Genomic DNA, 7,258 nt, shown 5'->3' on the forward strand with positions numbered 1-7,258 from the left:
TAACTGGATGTGATCATTTAAACTGTGAGTGATGGGGCCGTGGCTTCCCTAACTACACAATAGTGCATTTGAACTGGCAGTTAATTGGTTTAAAAGTGACTTATCGGTAACGTACAATATGACTAATTTAGCAGCTAAGCAGTTTCATTGTGATCTTGGTGTCAGTGGAGTTCCTGTCACCTATCCAACAGTTAAGTCATATTGCATAATTGTTGGGTGACATCACTGGGCTGCAAGATTATTGGCTGAAGAAATGAAAAAAAAGTTTCCTGGAGTGTCAGCCTTTCCGGCATCTGAACGAACGACTTGTACTGGGACTGCAGTGCAGCCGGCGAGCAAAGTAAAAATGCGAGTTGAAGTGGCTGGGTTTTGGTGTGTCATTGAAAACCACAGTCTGTAGCACCGGGGAAGATTCTCCAGCACGCCTAATTGTGAGGTCCCTTCCCTCTATGTGGGACTTCACGGTGCCAGTCATTAAGGTGAGAGCGCCGAGACAATGGCACTCTCTTGTAATGAGGGCATTTAATTTTTCTGAAAACTTTACAGTCTTCTCTTTGGAGAGAACGTTTTTAAAAATGCAGGTCGCCATCTGCTATACACATAGACACTGAAAAGACGGTCGGCTGGGACCCGGTTGAAAACCTTTTATGGTTAAAAGCCTGGCTTATCTCCAAGGGAACTGGTAGTTCAGGTTAATCACCACAGAATACATAAACTTTAAATTTATTTAATTGTACAAAATATCAAGCTTTAAAATGACCCACAGAAATGCATAAAAACTGGAGCTATGCTGATTGGAATTTATATCACGTACGGCTAACATTTATTGTTTACTGTGCCTCAGCTTTATGTATACGAATTTATTTCATCTTATGAAGTAGTTACTATTATTATCCCCAATTTACAGATGAGGGAATGGAGACGCTGGGATCATACAACTGGTAAAGAGTAGAACAAGGATCCGAACCCAGGTAGGTCGGCACTAGAGCACACAGTCTGTCTGTTGTCTGTCTGTCTGTATTTATTTATTTATTGGACAGAGAGGCAGAGAAAGAGACACAGAGAAAGAGACACAGAGAGAGAGAGAGAACAAGCAGGGGGAGGGGCTGAGGCAGAAGGAGAAGCAGGACTCCCTCAGGGAGCCTGATGCAGGACTTGAACCCAGGACCCTGGGATCGTGACCTGAGCCGAAGGCAGATCCTTAACTGACTGAGCCACCCAGGCGCCCCTAGAACACACAGTCTTAACCTTTGTCCTCCACTGCATCTTTTTAAATCATAACAACAACAGCAATAACAACAACAACAACAACAGCTACTACTTCCACCTACCGAATGCCTTTCATGCGACAGGCATGTCCTATGACCATTGTATCCTCTCATCAATTCTGGGAGATACAGGCTGCACTGTTATTACCCCCACTGATAGATTAGGAAAGGGAATCACAGAAAGTAAGTTACACAGAGAGTATGTAATGAAAAAAGGATTAAAAGCCAGACAGTTCAGATCCAGACTCCATGCTTTTTAACCACCATGCAAGACTGCTTTTCATAGTTACTATTTATTATCTATTAATGTGGAATCCTTACAACAATCCTGTGATACCCGTGATCCACAATAATACCCGCACCGTAGGAATTATTACCCCCAATTTATAGACAAGAAAACTGAGGCTACAAGCCATTGGGTAACCTGCCAGCTTCTAAGTAGCAAAGCAGAGCCAGAAGTCTCCCAAGTCCATCGGACACCACCATCCCACACTACCATCTGCAATTGTGCTGCAGGGAGATGAATGTATGTCAGGTAAAGGGCTGGGATCTCAGGAGTCACTGAGTGTGAGGTGTAATATCTTGGTCTGGGCACCCCCAAAGGATGGGGCCTGCTAAAGAGCTGCCAGAAAGGTCCCGAGGGTCAGCAGTGCTCTGAGGAAGAGGCATCCTTCCTTGAGTGCACTCTATCCATTTGTGGGTTCTGGGTGATCTCCTGAATGTGGTCAGACTCCTCTCTCTCCCTTAAATTCCTTTTCTCTTTTCCTTCTCCTCGACCTTTCCACAACTGCACTTCCCTGCCCTCCTTTGGTTAGTACAGAACCTTGCACATGCTCAGTTCTCTTGCCTTATACGGGTTTCCTCCCCACCCCCAAGCCTCCTTTCCTTTCGTAGCACATATTCAGTTCTGTGGAATGTGGCCACCCATAAGCATGACACACATTTTCAAAAGGCTTTAGAAATGAATGTGATTAGCGAACTTAATTTTGTTAAAGGGGAAATGCATCAACACAGCACATGTGTAACCTATTACTTTTACAGTATCAGTGTCCTGCCTTCAAGGGCGTAATAATTTTAAAAAGCTGAAACCACAACAAAAAGCAAGCACAAACTAAAAAACAAACAAAAGATTGAAAAACAGCTTGAATATTACAAAAGTATTTACCTTCAAGTTTTCAAGAGTAAAGAGTTCTTTTTAAATGTTATTCTAGTAAAGGAAATCAAATGTATCTATTTGTTCATTTGTGAAAAAAAGAGTATTTATTTTGGGGAAGTAGAGATTAAAATATATATGACACATGCTGACGTACCTAAATCCTTAAAGAACAAACTCAAATGCTGCAAGAGTGAAACAAATTGTAAAATAGGGTTGGTCCAATAAGGAAGTGAACTCTCTGGAGGGAATGATCAGGGAAACTTCTTGAAGGAGCAGATACGTGGCTGGAACTAGAAGAACTGGTAGAATTAGGATAAGTTGATAGTTAACGTTAAGGAAAGGACAGTCCGTACAGGGAACTAGTGTGAGACAGAAAGTACGAAGGTATAAGGCTGTGAATACTTCTCAAAAGTACACAGCCATTAAGTAATAGGAGAATCTTCAATAAAAATCTTCAGCAATGGCCAGTTATTTGTTCTGCTTTTATACCAAAGATTAAGACGTAATGGAAAAGTGTGTCTCATCCCAAAATTAGGAAAGGGAAAATCTTAACATTTTGATGTGCTGTGAGCTGGCCATCCCCTGCACACAGGAATCTCCCTTTAATGAAGATAGGAGGAGACTCAGCATTCTAAACGGCTCAACAGCATCCGGACGGTGTGCCCATCTAAAACTCTCAGTGGACAGGGAGTCTACTGCTGGGTCATCTGACCTTCTTACTGACCTCATGTCAATCACTCTGTCTTCCCTGATCTGAGTCCATATTCCTGTAAAATGATAAGGTTCTTCAATTTGGCGGGTAGGAGAATAATGCATTGGGAACCTCTCTCAAGTGCTTTCTGTGGTCCTAGTCAGTATCTGGGGGTGACTTTATTATAACTGAGACTGCCTTAAATAAGTTCGTTTTGGTTCTTTAATCACTAAGTGCTTTGGGAGATGGTCCAGAGGTGGTTCATTCATTCATTCATTCATTCAGCCATTTAGGCATTGAATAAGTGCCTACTATGTTTGTCAGCCTCTAAGATGGCGCCCACTGATTCCTGCCTCCTGGTATCCATGCTCTGTGTGGTGCCCTTCCACATTTACCAAGGTAACTCTGTGTGAGCAAAAGTGATGGTATGTCACTTCTGAGGTAGATTACTGAAAAAAAATGTGGCTTCTGTCTCACTTTCTTTCTCAGATCACTTGCTCTGGAGGAAGCCAGCTGCCGTGTCATGAGGACAGTCAGTGACCTATGAAGAGGCCCATGTGGTGAAACTGAGGTCTCTGCCAACAGCTGGACAAGAACTGAGGCCTTCTATCAAGAGTTATGTGAGTAAGCCATTCTGGAAGCAGATTCAAGAGCCCTAGTCAAGCCGTTGGATGACTGCAGCCCTAACTGACACCTTGATTTAAGGCAAAACCTATTCTTCTAAGCTGCTCTTGGACTTCTGACCCTCAGAAATTATACTAGATGATACATGCTTATTGCTTTAATTTGCTTTAACTTTAAGTCACTTTAACTTTTTTTTTCACATTGCAATAAACGAATAATATGTCTACCATTTATTTGTTAGTGTGACCAGTGCTGGGAATGAATGAGCTTGATTTGACCCTGTAGAAGCTAACAGTACCCAGAAAAGCAACAACAACTGACCTGTAAGCACCTACGTACAACACAGTACCACAGATGCTATGAGGGAGATCCCTTACAAAATGCCATAGGAGGCAGGAGATAACAATTAACTCCATTTGGAGAGAAAAGAGTCCCTCAAAAGACAGGAAAACAGACATTTGGAAATTAATCTCCAAGAAAAATCAGGACTTTTCCAGCAAAAAAGAGGGAATAGCAAATGCAAAGATCCAGAACTGAGAAAGCATTGCACGTCTTAGGGAATGTGTTCTATATAGCTACGGCCAAGGATTCCCATGAGGATTCCTTGCTAGGAAAGATGGATTTCTTTTAAGATATGAGACGCCCTTGACATGGTTGAAGAGGGAGATCGACATGATCAGATATATGTTTTAGACAGATGACTATTGTGGGTTTCATCAGAAAGGCCTACTAGGACTAGAAGCAGGAAGAAATAGAGGTCATATAGAAAACTCTTGCAGTTCTTCTCAGGAGCTCCTCCTATCAGAGACTAGTGAGCTTCTGATGTGACTGTATCACTCATATTTTTTATTAATCCTTTGACTAAGATATATATTTTTATAATAATTTTTATTTTTTGTTTTCATTTGGAAATTTTGATTTACCAAAAGGTTATGAAACTAGCACAAGGAATTCCTATATACTGTTCACCCAGATTCCCCAAATGTTAACATCTTACATAACCACAGTACAATTATTAAAATCAGGACATTAACATAACACTTCAAACTAGTCTACTAAACGAATTCAAATTTCACCAGTTGTCTGATTAATATACTTTTTTCTGGTCCAAGATCACATTTTGTTTTTATGTCCCCTTAGTCTCCTTAATCCCCTTTAATCGGGAACAATTTCTCAACCCGTCTTTGTCTTTCATGACCTTGATACTACTGAAGAGTACTACCCAGTTATTTTGTTGAATGTTTGTCAACTTGGGTTTAGCTTATCTGATATTTCCCCATGATTAAATTTAAGTTATGCATTTTTGGCAAGAATGCCACAGAAATGATGTTATGTGTCCTCAGTGCATCATATTGGAAGTCACATGATATGCCTCATTATTGTGATGTTAATTTTGATAACTTGGTCAAGGTCGCGTTTGCTAAGTTTTTCCACGGTGAAGTTATTATGATTCCCTTTGTAATTAGTAAGTATCTTGTAAGAAGATACTTTGAGACTATGCACATTTCCTGTATTGTTTTTTTTAATCAAACTTTTGCCTGGGAATTTTAATATCCATTATTGCCTGAAATAATGATTACTTTGGTGCCTGCCAGATGGTGACAGTCAAGAGATTTTGAATTGTGTTGTGTGGTCGTTTTAAAACATATACACAAGTTCTTTGATACTCCATTGTTCAAGACAGGAAGCCTAATTCTCCTTTCCTTTATTTTAGTCTACATTCAGTGACTCTCTTCTAATGAATAGAATGTCAGAAGTGACTTCAAAGACCAGGTCAGAAAGGGCATTGTGTTTCCTCTCTGGCCCTCTCTTAGATCCCACACTTTGGGAGAAGCCGGCTGCCATGCATGGAGACACTTGAGAAGCGCTCTGGAGGCTAGCATTAACTTGTAGGGCGTGTGAGTGAGCCACCTTAGACGTGAATCCTCTGGCCCCAGGGAAGCCTTCAGAGTGCGGCCCTGGTAAACACCTTGACTGCAACCTTGTAAGAACCCCTGAGCCAGAACCACCCAACTAAGGCACTCCTGGATTGCTGACCTACACTAATGAGTGTGAAAGATAATAAATATTTATAGTTTCAAGCCACTAATTTTTGGTATAATTTGCTCCACAGCAATAGATAATGAATTCATGCTGGTAAGTAGAAATGAAATCATGAGAAACAAGTTAAGGAAGAGCAAATGGTAGGAAAGAAAGTGTACCCAAAAGAGGGGGAGTGGGTATGCATGTTAAAATGATAATGAGATCCTACTTCTCCCGTGATAAGATAAATTTAAAAGTCTTAGAGTACCAGATACAAAGAATTCTCAAACACTGCTGGTCGGATTGTAAATTGGCGGTCATTTCAGAAAGCAGTTTGACATTATCTAATAAAGGTGAAGATACACATACCACCAGATAAGTTATCAGAATCCTACTCCTAGACGCACATGCAACAGAAATAGGTACACACGGATGTCAAGAGACATGTCCATGAAATGTTCATGGCAGTATTACTCATAATATCCTGAAACTGGAAACAACCCAAGTATCCATCAACAGTAGAATGTGTAAGCAAACTGTGGAACATTCATCCACGAGAATGCTGTACGTAAATAAAAATTAACCAACTGCAGCTACAAGCAATAATGTGGATGGATCTTAAGAACAATGTTGAGTGGAAGAGGTCCAGCACAAAGAAATATATATTGTATGATTCTGTTTGTGGAAAGTTCAAAAACAAACAAAATTAAACAATTTTTTTAGAGATGCATACTTAGGTGATAAATCCATTAAGAAAAGCAAGAAAGGTGGCACCTGGGGGACATAGTTGGTTGAGCATTGGACTCTTGGGTTCGGCTCAGGTCATGACCTCATGGTCGTGAGGTGGAGTCCCATGTCAGGCTCCGCGCTCAGTGTAGAGTCTGCTTAGGACTCTCTCTCCTTCTTCCTCTGACCCTACACCCACCGTCTCAAATAAATAAGTAAATCTTAAAAAAAAAAAAAGAAAGAAAAGTGAATGTCATAAAAGTCAGAATAATGGTTCCTTAAGGGAGGAATGTAGGAATTGTGGTGGGACAGAGGCCACGGGTAGGGTCTTTTGGAAGTGTTTACAACATATCATTTCTTTTTGTTTTTCCTTTAGAAATCATTCCTGTTGTGGTTTAACTCAAATGAAATAAAATTATTGTAATATTTTATATACGTATAATGTATACATATGCAATGTATAATGTAAACTGCATTAGTCACATAGATATCGACTTTATAATAATTCATTAAACTATTCATTTGTATTCTATGCACTGTGTTATATTTTACAGTTTAAAAAGTTACAAATAGAGTTTGCATATAGTCGAGGATCAAAGGCGAACATGAACTGGCAATTACGTTCTGTTAAAAGGAAATTAACACACATTGGGAAATAAGAATGCAGGAAGCACACAGTAGACAAGAAGCTATCCTTCCACCTCAAATGTGGAAACATCACTGCATGGACCAGGGGCAGATCCTGACTGCCAAGGCAGGTCTTAAACCCAG

General features: G+C 40.3%; 1 long non-coding RNA gene across 1 annotated transcript; it reads left to right on the forward strand.

Moving 5' to 3' along the window:
* Positions 1-306: 306 nt before the first annotated feature.
* Positions 307-6,686, forward strand: LOC130544396 (uncharacterized). Its single transcript, XR_008960640.1, has 3 exons — positions 307-479; positions 908-971; positions 3,605-6,686. It is a non-coding gene; the product is annotated as an uncharacterized LOC130544396 (long non-coding RNA).
* Positions 6,687-7,258: the final 572 nt, after the last annotated feature.

This window comes from Ursus arctos, unplaced genomic scaffold, assembly GCF_023065955.2.
Source record: "Ursus arctos isolate Adak ecotype North America unplaced genomic scaffold, UrsArc2.0 scaffold_20, whole genome shotgun sequence".
NCBI lineage: Eukaryota > Metazoa > Chordata > Mammalia > Carnivora > Ursidae > Ursus > Ursus arctos.